The following is a 15,000-nucleotide window of genomic DNA, read 5'->3' as shown; positions in this document are numbered from 1 at the left end:
TGTTTTGCGAGCAGATAATGGAGACTGGGAAATAAGAAGACAAAATCGAATCTCTTTTGTGCCAAATTACCTTATTCCAGTCATTTATTATGTATTTTTCATTCTCGTAATTGCTATTCCGAACGACGAAAATTTCTTGGCAATTTACTATAATGTTCTAATTAACCTTATTATTCCTATGGAAAATTTTGGGGATATTTCTATTTAATTTTCTGAGAAATGTTAAGCATTTTTATGCTGTCGGAAGAAACGTGTATAGGGAAATTGAGTTTAGTATGTCTTTAGAATTGGAGTTTAATGAAAGTTTGAAAAAAACAATTAGACAATGTTTCTATACGAACTTGAATCGTGGTATGACAATGAAACAATATCCAACATATTTTGTAGATTTGAGGAGAAAGTCTTTAGAAGAATATTAGGAGTTGAATGACAGGACAGGATTAGAAACTATAAGAGAGATCACTCAAATATCACATGTGGATGAAATCACAGTGAGGGGTAGTTTGAGATGGTACCGCCTTGTTTTCGCACTACCCAAGAGAGAGTAGTTCACCAAACTTTCATTTGGGCTCCACAATGCAATCGTGTTACCTCATACGAATGGGAAAAAAAAGCTCGCTAATAGAAGAATGCCCTAGAAGAATTAGCAGACCCAGGACTACATGGCTAAGGACTAGGAAGCGTGAAGTATGAGGTGATGAATGGAGAAGTATTGGTTAAAAAGCTCAAAATAGTGACGACTGGTGAAATGTAACTAAGGCTCTTTGCGTCGAAAGGCTTAGGAGGAGATGATGGTGAAATCCCCCTCCCCCCCCCCCAACCCCACGCCCCCCCAAAAAGTCAGGTAAAAAATGACCTGTGGTATAAAATATAAAGAGACCTATTATATAAAACTATAAAAGCCTATAATTACTTTTTTTCGCAATTGCTAAGTATAAATTTGGAAAATCATCATCAGCCATTATAGTCCACTTCAGAACAAACGCCTGAGACATATATATATATATATATATATATATATATATATATATATATATATATATATATATATATATATATATATATATATATATATATATATATATATATATATATACGGCTCTCATGACATGGTTGGTTTCGACCTGGCCTTTCATTAGAAAGGGCTAGCGTTCGATCCCAGGTATGAGGTAGAAATTTATTTCTATTTGAACACGATGTTGTGTTGATATTAATCCATATTGACTCATTAGGGGTAATTTGAATGAATTACTACCAATTGTGTCACGTGGTGGCCCGGGAAATTAGGTAAAACTCGCTGGTAAGAGACTGATGTCTCGCCAGGTAAATCCTCCGACAGCTGGTAGCGGTCAGGTTCCAATTTCTTTTATGGGCTCTCATGACATGGTTGGTTTCGACCTGGCCTTTCATTAGAAGGGGCTAGCGTTCGATCCCAGGTATGAGGTAGAAATTTATTTCTATTTGAACACGATGTTGTGTTGATATTAATCCATATTGACTCATTAGGGGTAATTTGAATGAAGTACTACCAATTGTGTCACGTGGTGGCCCGGGAAATTGGGTAAAACACGCTGGTAAGAGACTGATGTCTCGCCAGGTAAATTCTCGGACAGCTGGTAGCGGTCAGGTTCCAATTTCTTTTATGGGCTCTCATGACATGGTTGGTTTCGACCTGGCCTTTCATTAAAAGGGGCTAGCGTTCGATCCCAGGTATGAGGTAGAAATTTATTTCTTTTAGAACACGATGTTGTGTTGATATTAATCCATATTGACTCATTAGGGGTAATTTGAATGAATTACTACAAATTGTGTCACGTGGTGGCCCGGGGAATTGTGTAAAACTCGCTGGTAAGAAACTGATGTCTCGCCAGGTAAATCCTCGGACAGCTGGTAGCGGTCAGGTTCCAATTTCTTTTATGGGCTCTCATGACATGGTTGGTTTCGACCTGGCCTTTCATTAGAAGGGGCTAGCGTTCGATCCCAGGTATGAGGTAGAAATTTATTTCTATTTGAACACGATGTTGTGTTGATATTAATACATATTGACTCATTAGGGGTAATTTGAATGAATTACTATCAATTGTGTCACGTGGTGGCCCGGGATATTGGGTAAAACTCTCTGGTAAGAGACTGATGTCTCGTCATGTAAATCCTCGGACAGCTGGTAGCGGTCAGGTTCCAATTTCTTTTATGGGCTCTCATGACATGGTTGGTTTCGACCTGGCCTTTCATTAGAAGGGGCTAGCGTTCGATCCCAGGTATGAGGTAGAAATTTATTTCTATTTGAACATGATGTTGTGTTGATATTAATCCATATTGACTCATTAGGGGTAATTTGAATGAATTACTACCAATTGTGTCACTTGGTGGCCCGGGAAATTGGGTAAAACTCGCTGGTAAGAGACTGATGTCTCGCCAGGTAAATCCTCGGACATCTGGTAGGGGTCAGGTTCCAATTTCTTTTATGGGCACTCATGACATGGTTGGTTTCGACCTGGCCTTTCATTAGAAGGGGCTAGCGTTCGATCCCAGGTATGAGGTAGAAATTTATTTCTATTTGAACACGATGTTGTGTTGATATTAATCCATATTGACTCATTAGGGGTAATTTGAATGAATTACTACAAATTGTGTCACGTGGTGGCCCGGGGAATTGTGTAAAACTCGCTGGTAAGAAACTGATGTCTCGCCAGGTAAATCCTCGGACAGCTGGTAGCGGTCAGGTTCCAATTTCTTTTATGGGCTCTCATGACATGGTTGGTTTCGACCTGGCCTTTCATTAGAAGGGGCTAGCGTTCGATCCCAGGTATGAGGTAGAAATTTATTTCTATTTGAACACGATGTTGTGTTGATATTAATACATATTGACTCATTAGGGGTAATTTGAATGAATTACTATCAATTGTGTCACGTGGTGGCCCGGGATATTGGGTAAAACTCTCTGGTAAGAGACTGATGTCTCGTCATGTAAATCCTCGGACAGCTGGTAGCGGTCAGGTTCCAATTTCTTTTATGGGCTCTCATGACATGGTTGGTTTCGACCTGGCCTTTCATTAGAAGGGGCTAGCGTTCGATCCCAGGTATGAGGTAGAAATTTATTTCTATTTGAACACGATGTTGTGTTGATATTAATCCATATTGACTCATTAGGGGTAATTTGAATGAATTACTACCAATTGTGTCACTTGGTGGCCCGGGAAATTGGGTAAAACTCGCTGGTAAGAGACTGATGTCTCGCCAGGTAAATCCTCGGACATCTGGTAGGGGTCAGGTTCCAATTTCTTTTATGGGCACTCATGACATGGTTGGTTTCGACCTGGCCTTTCATTAGAAGGGGCTAGCGTTCGATCCCAGGTATGAGGTAAAAATTTATTTCTATTTGAACACGATGTTGTGTTGATATTAATCCATATTGACTCATTAGGGGTAATTTGAATGAATTACTACCAATTGTGTCACGTGGTGGCCCGGGAAATTGGGTAAAACTCGCTGGTAAGAGACTGATGTTTCGCCATGTAAATCCTCGGACAGCTGGTAGCAGTCAGGTTCCAATTTCTTTTATGGGCTCTCATGACATGGTTGGTTTCGACCTGGCCTTTCATTATAAGGGGCTAGCGTTCGATCCCAGGCGTGAGGTAGAAATTTATTTCTATTAGAACACGATGTTGTGTTGATATTAATCCATATTGACTCATTAGGGGTAATTTGAATGAATTACTACCAATTGTGTCACGTGGTGGCCCGGGAAATTGGGTAAAACTCGCTGGTAAGAGACTGATGTCTCGCCAGGTAAATCCTCGGACAGCTGGTAGCGGTCAGGTTCCAATTTCTTTTATGGGCTCTCATGACATGGTTGGTTTCGACCTGGCCTTTCATTAGAAGGGGCTAGCGTTCGATCCCAGGTATGAGGTAGAAATTTATTTCTATTTGAACACGATGTTGTGTTGATATTAATCCATATTGACTCATTAGGGGTAATTTGAATGAATTTCTACCAATTGTGTCACGTGGTGGCCGGGGAAATTGGGTAAAAGTCGCTGGTAAGAGACTGATGTCTCGCCAGGTAAATCCTCGGACAGTTGGTAGCGGTCAGGTTCCAATTTCTTTTATGGGCTCTAATGACATGGTTGGTTTCGACCTGGCCTTTCATTAGAAGGGGCTAGCGTTCGATCCCAGGTATGAGGTAGAAATTTATTTCTATTTGAACACGATGTTGTGTTGATATTAATCCATATTGACTCATTAGGGGTAATTTGAATGAATTACTACCAATTGTGTCACGTGGTGGCCTGGGAAATTGGGTAAAACTCGCTGGTAAGAGACTGATGTCTCGCCAGGTAAATCCTCGGACAGCTGGTAACGGTCAGGTTCCAATTTCTTTTATGGGCTCTCATGACATGGTTGGTTTCGACCTGGCCTTTCATTAGAAGGGGCTAGCGTTCGATCCCAGGTATGAGGTAGAAATTTATTTCTATTTGAACACGATGTTGTGTTGATATTAATCCATATTGACTCATTAGGGGTAATTTGAATGAATTACTACCAATTGTGTCACGTGGTGGCCCGGGAAATTGGGTAAAACTCGCTGCTAAAAGACTGATATCTCGCCAGGTAAATCCTCGGACAGCTGGTAGCGGTCAGGTTCCAATTTCTTTTATGGGCTCTCATGACATGGTTGGTTTCGACCTGGCCTTTCATTAGAAGGGGCTAGCGTTCGATCCCAGGTATGAGGTAGAAATTTATTTTTATTTGAACACGATGTTGTGTTGATATTAATCCATATTGACTCATTAGGGGTAATTTGAATGAATTACTACCAATTGTGTCACGTGGTGGCCCGGGAAATTGGGTAAAACTCGCTGGTAAGAGACTGATGTCTCGCCAGGTAAATCCTCGGACAGCTGGTAGCGGTCAGGTTCCAATTTATTTTATGGGCTCTCATGACATGGTTGGTTTTGACCTGGCCTTTCATTAGAAGGGGCTAGCGTTCAATCCCAGGTGTGAGGTAGAAATTTATTTCTATTTGAACACGATGTTGTGTTGATATTAATCCATATTGACTCATTAGGGGTAATTTGAATGAATAACTACACTGATGTCTCGCCAATAAATCCTCGGACAGCTGGTAACGGTCAGGTTCCAATTTCTTTTATGGGCTCTCATGACATGGTTGGTTTCGACCTGGCCTTTCATTAGAAGGGGCTAGCGTTCGATCCCAGGTATGAGGTAGAAATTTATTTCTATTTGAACACGATGTTGTGTTGATATTAATCCATATTGACTCATTAGGGGTAATTTGAATGAATTACTACCAATTGTGTCACGTGGTGGCACGGGAAATTGGGTAAAACTCGCTGGTAAGAGACTGATGTCTCGCCAGGTAAATCCACCGACAGCTGGTAGCAGTCAGGTTCCAATTTCTTTTATGGGCTCTCATGACATGGTTGGTTCGACCTGGCCTTTCATTAGAAGGGGCTAGCGTTCGATCCCAGATATGAGGTAGAAATTTATTTCTATTTGAACACGATGTTGTGTTGATATTAATCCATATTGACTCATTAGGGGTAATTTGAATGAATTACTACCAATTGTGTCACTTGGTGGCCCGGGAAATTGGGTAAAACTCGCTGGTAAGAGACTGATGTCTCGCCAGGTAAATTCTCGGACAGCTGGTAGCGGTCAGGTTCCAATTTCTTTTATGGGCTCTCATGACATGGTTGGTTTCGACCTGGCCTTTCATTAAAAGGGGCTAGCGTTCGATCCCAGGTATGAGCTAGAAATTTATTTCTATTTGAACCCGATGTTGTGTTGATATTAATCCATATTGACTCATTAGGGGTAATTTGAATGAAATCCTACCAATTGTGTCACGTGGTGGCCCGGGAAATTGGGTAAAACACGCTGGTAAGAGACTGATGTCTCGCCAGGTAAATCCTCGCACAGCTGGCAGCGGTCAGGTTCCAATTTCTTTTATGGGCTCTCATGACATGGTTGGTTTCGACCTGGCCTTTCATTAAAAGGGGCTAGCGTTCGATCCCAGGTATGAGGTAGAAATTTATTTCTTTTAGAACACGATGTTGTGTTGATATTAATCCATATTGACTCATTATGGGTAATTTGAATGAATTACCACAAATTGTGTCACGTGGTGGCCCGGGGAATTGGGTAAAACTCTCTGGTAAGAAACTGATGTCTCGCCAGGTAAATCCTCGGACAGCTGGTAGCGGTCAGGTTCCAATTTCTTTTATGGGCTCTCATGACATGGTTGGTTTCGACCTGGCCTTTCATTAGAAGGGGCTAGCGTTCGATCCCAGGTATGAGGTAGAAATTTATTTTTATTTGAACACGATGTTGTGTTGATATTAATACATATTGACTCATTACGGGTAATTTGAATGAATTACTATCAATTGTGTCACGTGGTGGCCCAGGATATTGGGTAAAACTCTCTGGTAAGAGACTGATGTCTCGTCATGTAAATCCTCGGACAGCTGGTAGCGGTCAGGTTCCAATTTCTTTTATGGGCTCTCATGACATGGTTGGTTTCGACCTGGCCTTTCATTAGAAGGGGCTAGCGTTCGATCCCAGGTATGAGGTAGAAATTTATTTCTATTTGAACACGATGTTGTGTTGATATTAATCCATATTGACTCATTAGGGGTAATTTGAATGAATTACTACCAATTGTGTCACGTGGTGGCCCGGGAAATTGGGTAAAACTCGCTGGTAAGAGACTGATGTTTCGCCATGTAAATCCTCGGACAGCTGGTAGCAGTCAGGTTCCAATTTCTTTTATGGGCTCTCATGACATGGTTGGTTTCGACCTGGCCTTTCATTATAAGGGGCTAGCGTTCGATCCCAGGCGTGAGGTAGAAATTTATTTCTATTAGAACACGATGTTGTGTTGATATTAATCCATATTGACTCATTAGGGGTAATTTGAATGAATTACTACCAATTGTGTCACGTGGTGTCCCGGGAAATTGGGTAAAACTCGCTGGTAAGAGACTGATGTCTCGCCAGGTAAATCCTCGGACAGCTGGTAGCGGTCAGGTTCCAATTTCTTTTATGGGCTCTCATGACATGGTTGGTTTCGACCTGGCCTTTCATTAGAAGGGGCTAGCGTTCGATCCCAGGTATGAGGTAGAAATTTATTTCTATTTGAACACGATGTTGGGTTGATATTAATCCATATTGACTCATTAGGGGTAATTTGAATGAATTTCTACCAATTGTGTCACGTGGTGGCCGGGGAAATTGGGTAAAACTCGCTGGTAAGAGACTGATGTCTCGCCAGGTAAATCCTCGGACAGTTGGTAGCGGTCAGGATCCAATTTCTTTTATGGGCTCTAATGACATGGTTGGTTTCGACCTGGCCTTTCATTAGAAGGGGCTAGCGTTCGATCCCAGGTATGAGGTAGAAATTTATTTCTATTTGAACACGATGTTGTGTTGATATTAATCCATATTGACTCATTAGGGGTAATTTGAATGAATTACTACCAATTGTGTCACGTGGTGGCCTGGGAAATTGGGTAAAACTCGCTGGTAAGAGACTGATGTCTCGCCAGGTAAATCCTCGGACAGCTGGTAACGGTCAGGTTCCAATTTCTTTTATGGGCTCTCATGACATGGTTGGTTTCGACCTGGCCTTTCATTAGAAGGGGCTAGCGTTCGATCCCAGGTATGATGTAGAAATTTATTTCTATTTGAACACGATGTTGTGTTGATATTAATCCATATTGACTCATTAGGGGTAATTTGAATGAATTACTACCAATTGTGTCACGTGGTGGCCCGGGAAATTGGGTAAAACTCGCTGCTAAGAGACTGATATCTCGCCAGGTAAATCCTCGGACAGCTGGTAGCGGTCAGGTTCCAATTTCTTTTATGGGCTCTCATGACATGGTTGGTTTCGACCTGGCCTTTCATTAGAAGGGGCTAGCGTTCGATCCCAGGTATGAGGTAGAAATTTATTTTTATTTGAACACGATGTTGTGTTGATATTAATCCATATTGACTCATTAGGGGTAATTTGAATTAATTACTACCAATTGTGTCACGTGGTGGCCCGGGAAATTGGGTAAAACTCGCTGGTAAGAGACTGATGTCTCGCCAGGTAAATCCTCGGACAGCTGGTAGCGGTCAGGTTCCAATTTATTTTATGGGCTCTCATGACATGGTTGGTTTTGACCTGGCCTTTCATTAGAAGGGGCTAGCGTTCGATCCCAGGTGTGAGGTAGAAATTTATTTCTATTTGAACACGATGTTGTGTTGATATTAATCCATATTGACTCATTAGGGGTAATTTGAATGAATAACTACACTGATGTCTCGCCAATAAATCCTCGGACAGCTGGTAACGGTCAGGTTCCAATTTCTTATATGGGCTCTCATGACATGGTTGGTTTCGACCTGGCCTTTCATTAGAAGGGGCTAGCGTTCGATCCCAGGTATGAGGTAGAAATTTATTTCTATTTGAACACGATGTTGTGTTGATATTAATCCATATTGACTCATTAGGGGTAATTTGAATGAATTACTACCAATTGTGTCACGTGGTGGCCCGGGAAATTGGGTAAAACTCGCTGGTAAGAGACTGATGTCTCGCCAGGTAAATCCACCGACAGCTGGTAGCAGTCAGGTTCCAATTTCTTTTATGGGCTCTCATGACATGGTTGGTTCGACCTGGCCTTTCATTAGAAGGGGCTAGCGTTCGATCCCAGGTATGAGGTAGAAATTTATTTCTATTTGAACACGATGTTGTGTTGATATTAATCCATATTGACTCATTAGGGGTAATTTGAATGAATTACTACCAATTGTGTCACGTGGTGGCCCGGGAAATTGGGTAAAACTCGCTGGTAAGAGACTGATGTCTCGCCAGGTAAATCCTCGGGCAGCTGGTAGCGGTCAGGTTCCAATTTCTTTTATGGGCTCTCATGACATGGTTGGTTTCGACCTGGCCTTTCATTAGAAGGGGCTAGCGTTCGATCCCAGGTATGAGGTAGAAATTTATTTCTATTTGAACACGATGTTGTGTTGATATTAATGCATATTGACTCATTAGGGGTAATTTGAATGAATTACTACCAATTGTGTCACGTGGTGGCCCGGGAAATTGGGTAAAACTCGCTGGTAAGAGACTGATGTCTCGCCAGGTAAATCCTCCGACAGCTGGTAGCAGTCAGGCTCCAATTTCTTTTATGGGCTCTCATGACATGGTTGGTTTCGACCTGGCCTTTCATTAGAAGGGGCTAGCGTTCGATCCCAGGTATGAGGTAGAAATTTATTTCTATTTGAACACGATGTTGTGTTGATATTAATGCATATTGACTCATTAGGGATAATTTGAATGAATTACTACCAATTGTGTCACATGGTGGCCCGGGAAATTGGGTAAAACTCGCTGGTAAGAGACTGATGTCTCGCCAGGTAAATCCTCGGACAGCTGGTCGCGGTCAGGTTCCAATTTCTTTTATGGGCTCTCATGACATGGTTGGTTTCGACCTGGTCTTTCATTAGAAGGGGCTAGCGTTCGATCCCAGGTATGAGGTAGAAATTTATTTCTATTTGAACACGATGTTGTGTTGATATTAATCCATATTGACTCATTAGGGGTAATTTGAATGAATTACTACCAATTGTGTCACGTGGTGGCCCGGGAAATTGGGTAAAACTCGCTGGGAAGAGACTGATGTCTCGCCAGGTAAATCCTCCGACAGCTGGTAGCGGTCAGGTTCCAATTTCTTTTATGGGCTCTCGTGACATGGTTGGTTTCGACCTGGTTTTTCATTAGAAGGGGCTAGCGTTCGATCCCAAGTATGAGGTAGAAATTTATTTCTATTTGAACACGATGTTGTGTTGATATTAATGCATATTGACTCATTAGGGGTAATTTGAATGAATTACTACCAATTGTGTCACTTGGTGGGCCGGGAAATTGGGTAAAACTCGCTGGTAAGAGATTGATGTCTCGCCAGTTAAATCCTCGGACAGCTGGTAGCGGTCAGGTTCCAATTTCTTTTATGGGCTCTCATGACATGGTTGGTTTCGACCTGGCCTTTCATTAGAAGGGGCTAGCGTTCGGTCCCAGGTATGAGGTAGAAATTTAATTCTATTTGAACACGATGTTGTGTTGATATTAATCCATATTGACTCATTAGGGGTAATTTGAATGAATTACTACAAATTGTGTCACGTAGTGGCCCGGGAAATTGGGTAAAACTCGCTGGTAAGAGACTGATGTCTCGCCAGGTAAATCCTCGCACAGCTGGTAGCGGTCAGTTTCCAATTTCTTTTATGGGCTCTCATGACATGGTTGGTTTCGACCGGGCCTTTCATTAGAAGGGGCTAGCGTTCGATCCCAGGTATGAGGTAGAAATTTATTTCTATTTGAACACGATGTTGTGTTGATATTAATGCATATTGACTCATTAGGGATAATTTGAATGAATTACTACCAATTGTGTCACGTGGTGGCCCGGGAAATTGGGTAAAACTCGCTGGTAAGAGACTGATGTCTCGCCAGGTAAATCCTCGGACAGCTGGTAGCGGTCAGGTTCCAATTTCTTTTATGGGCTCTCATGACATGGTTGGTTTCGACCTGGCCTTTCATTAGAAGGGGCTAGCGTTCGATCCCAGGTATGAGGTAGAAATTTATTTCTATTTGAACACGATGTTGTGTTGATATTAATCCATATTGACTCATTAGGGGTAATTTGAATGAATTACTACCAATTGTGTCACGTGGTGGCCCGGGAAATTGGGTAAAACTCGCTGGTAAGAGACTGATGTCTCGCCAGGTAAATCCTCCGACAGCTGGTAGCGGTCAGGTTCCAATTTCTTTTATGGGCTCTCGTGACTTGGTTGGTTTCGACCTGGTTTTTCATTAGAAGGGGCTAGCGTTCGATCCCAGGTATGAGGTAGAAATTTATTTCTATTTGAACAAGATGTTGTGTTGATATTAATACATATTGACTCATTAGGGGTAATTTGAATGAATTACTACCAATTGTGTCACGTGGTGGCCCGGGAAATTGGGTAAAACTCGCTGGTAAGAGACTGATGTCTCGCCAGGTAAATCCTCCGACAGCTGGTAGCGGTCAGGTTCCAATTTCTTTTATGGGCTCTCGTGACATGGTTGGTTTCGACCTGGTTTTTCATTAGAAGGGGCTAGCGTTCAATCCCAGGTATGAGGTAGAAATTTATTTCTATTTGAACACGATGTTGTGTTGATATTAATACATATTGACTCATTAGGGGTAATTTGAATGAATTACTACCAATTGTGTCACGTGGTGGCCCGGGAAATTGGGTAAAACTCTCTGGTAAGAGACTGATGTCTCGCCAGGTAAATCCTCGGACAGCTGGTAGCGGTCAGGTTCCAATTTCTTTTATGGGCTCTCATGACATGGTTGGTTTCGACCTGGCCTTTCATTAGAAGGGGCTAGCGTTCGATCCCAGGTATGAGGTAGAAATTTATTTCTATTTGAACACGATGTTGTTTTGATATTAATCCATATTGACTCATTAGGGGTAATTTGAATGAATTACTACCAATTGTGTCACGTGGTGGCCCGGGAAATTGGGTAAAACTCGCTGGTAAGAGACTGATGTCTCGCCAGGTAAATCCTCGGACAGCTGGTAGCGGTCAGGTTCCAATTTCTTTTATGGGCACTCATGACATGGTTGGTTTCGACCTGGCCTTTTATTAGAAGGGGCTAGCGTTCGATCCCAGGTATGAGGTAGAAATTTGTTTCTATTTGAACACGATGTTGTGTTGATATTAATCCATATTGACTCATTAGGGGTAATTTGAATGAATTACTACCAATTGTGTCACGTGGTGGCCCGGGAAATTGGGTAAAACTCGCTGGTAAGAGACTTATGTTTCGCCAGGTAAATCCTCGGACAGCTGGTAACAGTAAGGTTCCAATTTCTTTTATGGGCTCTCATGACATGGTTGGTTTCGACCTGGCCTTTCATTATAATGGGCTAGCGTTCGATCCCAGGTGTGAGGTAGAAATTTATTTCTATTTGAACACGATGTTGTGTTGATATTAATCCATATTGATTCATTAGGGGTAATTTGAATGAATTACTGCCAATTGTGTCACGTGGTGGCCCGGGAAATTGGGTAAAACTTGCTGGTAAGAGACTGATGTCTCGCCAGGTAAATCCTCGGACAGCTGGTAGCGGTCAGGTTCCAATTTCTTTTATGGGCTCTCATGACATGGTTGGTTTCGACCTGGCCTTTCATTAGAAGGGGCTAGCGTTCGATCCCAGGTATGAGGTAGAAATTTATTTCTATTTGAACACGATGTTTTGTTGATATTAATCCATATTGACTCATTAGGGGTAATTTGAATGAATAACTACACTGATGTCTCGCCAATAAATCCTCGGACAGCTGGTAACGGTCAGGTTCCAATTTCTTTTATGGGCTCTCATGACATGGTTGGTTTCGACCTGGCCTTTCATTAGAAGGGGCTTGCGTTCGATCCCAGGTATGAGGTAGAAATTTATTTCTATTTGAACACGATGTTGTGTTGATATTAATCCATATTGACTCATTAGGGGTAATTTGAATGAATTACTACCAATTGTGTCACGTGGTGGCCCGGGAAATTGGGTAAAACTCGCTGGTAAGAGACTGATGTCTCGCCAGGTAAATCCTCGGACAGTTGGTAGCGGTCAGGTTCCAATTTCTTTTATGGGCTCTCATGACATGGTTGGTTTCGACCTGGCCTTTCATTAGAAGGGGCTAGCGTTCGATCCCAGGTATGAGGTAGAAATTTATTTCTATTTGAACACGATGTTGTGTTGATATTAATGCATATTGACTCATTAGGGGTAATTTGAATGAATTACTACCAATTGTGTCACGTGGTGGCCCGGGAAATTGGGTAAAACTCGCTGGTAAGAGACTGATGTCTCGCCAAGTAAATCCTCGGACAGCTGGTAACGGTCAGGTTCCAATTTCTTTTATGGGCTCTCAGGACATGGTTGGTTTCGACCTGGCCTTTCATTAGAAGGGGCTAGCGTTCGATCCCAGGTATGATGTAGAAATTTATTTCTATTTGAACACGATGTTGTGTTGATATTAATCCATATTGACTCATTAGGGGTAATTTGAATGAATTACTACCAATTGTGTCACGTGGTGGCCCGGGAAATTGGGTAAAACTCGCTGGTAAGAGACTGATGTCTCGCCAGGTAAATCCTCGGACAGCTGGTAGCGGTCAGGTTCCAATTTCTTTTATGGGCTCTCATGACATGGTTGGTTTCGACCTGGCCTTTCATTAGAAGGGGCTAGCGTTCGATCCCAGGTATGAGGTAGAAATTTATTTTTATTTGAACACGATGTTGTGTTGATATTAATCCATATTGACTCATTAGGGGTAATTTGAATGAATTACTACCAATTGTGTCACGTGGTGGCCCGGGAAATTGGGTAAAACTCGCTGGTAAGAGACTGATGTCTCGCCAGGTGAATCCTCGGACAGCTGGTAGCGGTCAGGTTCCAATTTATTTTATGGGCTCTCATGACATGGTTGGTTTTGACCTGGCCTTTCATTAGAAGGGGCTAGCGTTCGATCCCAGGTGTGAGGTAGAAATTTATTTCTATTTGAACACAATGTTGTGTTGATATTAATCCATATTGACTCATTAGGGGTAATTTGAATGAATTACTACCAATTGTGTCACGTGGTGGCCCGGGAAATTGGGTAAAACTCGCTGGTAAGAGACTGATGTCTCGCCAGGTAAATCCTCGGACAGCTGGTAGCGGTCAGGTTCCAATTTCTTTTATGGGCTCTCATGACATGGTTGGTTTCGAACTGGCCTTTCATTAGAAGGGGCTAGCGTTCGATCCCAGGTATGAGGTAGAAATTTATTTCTATTAGAACACGATGTTGTGTTGATATTAATCCATATTGACTCATTAGGGGTAATTTGAATGAATTACTACAAATTGTGTCACGTGGTGGCCCGGGGAATTGGGTAAAACTCGCTGGTAAGAGACTGATGTCTCGCCAGGTAAATCCTCGAACAGCTGGTAGCGGTCAGGTTCCAATTTCTTCTATGGGCTCTCATGACATGGTTGGTTTCGACCTGGCCTTTCATTAGAAGGGGCTAGCGTTCGATCCCAGGTATGATGTAGAAATTTATTTCTATTTGAACACGATGTTGTGTTGATATTAATCCATATTGACTCATTAGGGGTAATTTGAATGAATTACTACCAATTGTGTCACGTGGTGGCCCGAGAAATTGGGTAAAACTCTCTGGTAAGAGACTGATGTCTCGCCAGGTAAATCCTCGGACAGCTGGTAGCGGTCAGGTTCCAATTTCTTTTATGGGCTCTCATGACATGGTTGGTTTCGACCTGGCCTTTCATTAGAAGGGGCTAGCGTTCGATCCCAGGTATGAGGTAGAAATTTATTTCTATTTGAACACGATGTTGTGTTGATATTAATGCATATTGACTCATTAGGGATAATTTGAATGAATTACTACCAATTGTGTCACGTGGTGGCCCGGGAAATTGGGTAAAACTCTCTGGTAAGAGACTGATGTCTCGCCAGGTAAATCCTCGGAGAGCTGGTAGCGGTCAGGTTCCAATTTCTTTTATGGGCTCTCATGACATGGTTGGTTTCGACCTGGTTTTTCATTAGAAGGGGCTAGCGTTCGATCCCAGGTATGAGGTAGAAATTTATTTCTATTTGAACACGATGTTGTGTTGATATTAATCCATATTGACTCATTAGGGGTAATTTGAATGAATTACTACCAATTGTGTCACGTGGTGGCCTGGGAAATTGGGTAAAACTCGCAGGTAAGAGACTGATGTCTCGCCAGGTAAATCCTCGGACAGCTGGTAACGGTCAGGTTCCAATTTCTTTTATGGGCTCTCATGACATGGTTGGTTTCGACCTGGCTTTTCATTAGAAGGGGCTAGCGTTCGATCCCAGGTATGAGGTAGAAATTTATTTCTAT

The sequence above is a fragment of the Palaemon carinicauda genome, chromosome 29 (assembly GCF_036898095.1).
Source record: "Palaemon carinicauda isolate YSFRI2023 chromosome 29, ASM3689809v2, whole genome shotgun sequence".
Lineage (NCBI taxonomy): Eukaryota > Metazoa > Arthropoda > Malacostraca > Decapoda > Palaemonidae > Palaemon > Palaemon carinicauda.
The sequence above is the reverse complement of the archived record's forward strand: the minus strand, read 5'-3'. Positions refer to the sequence as shown.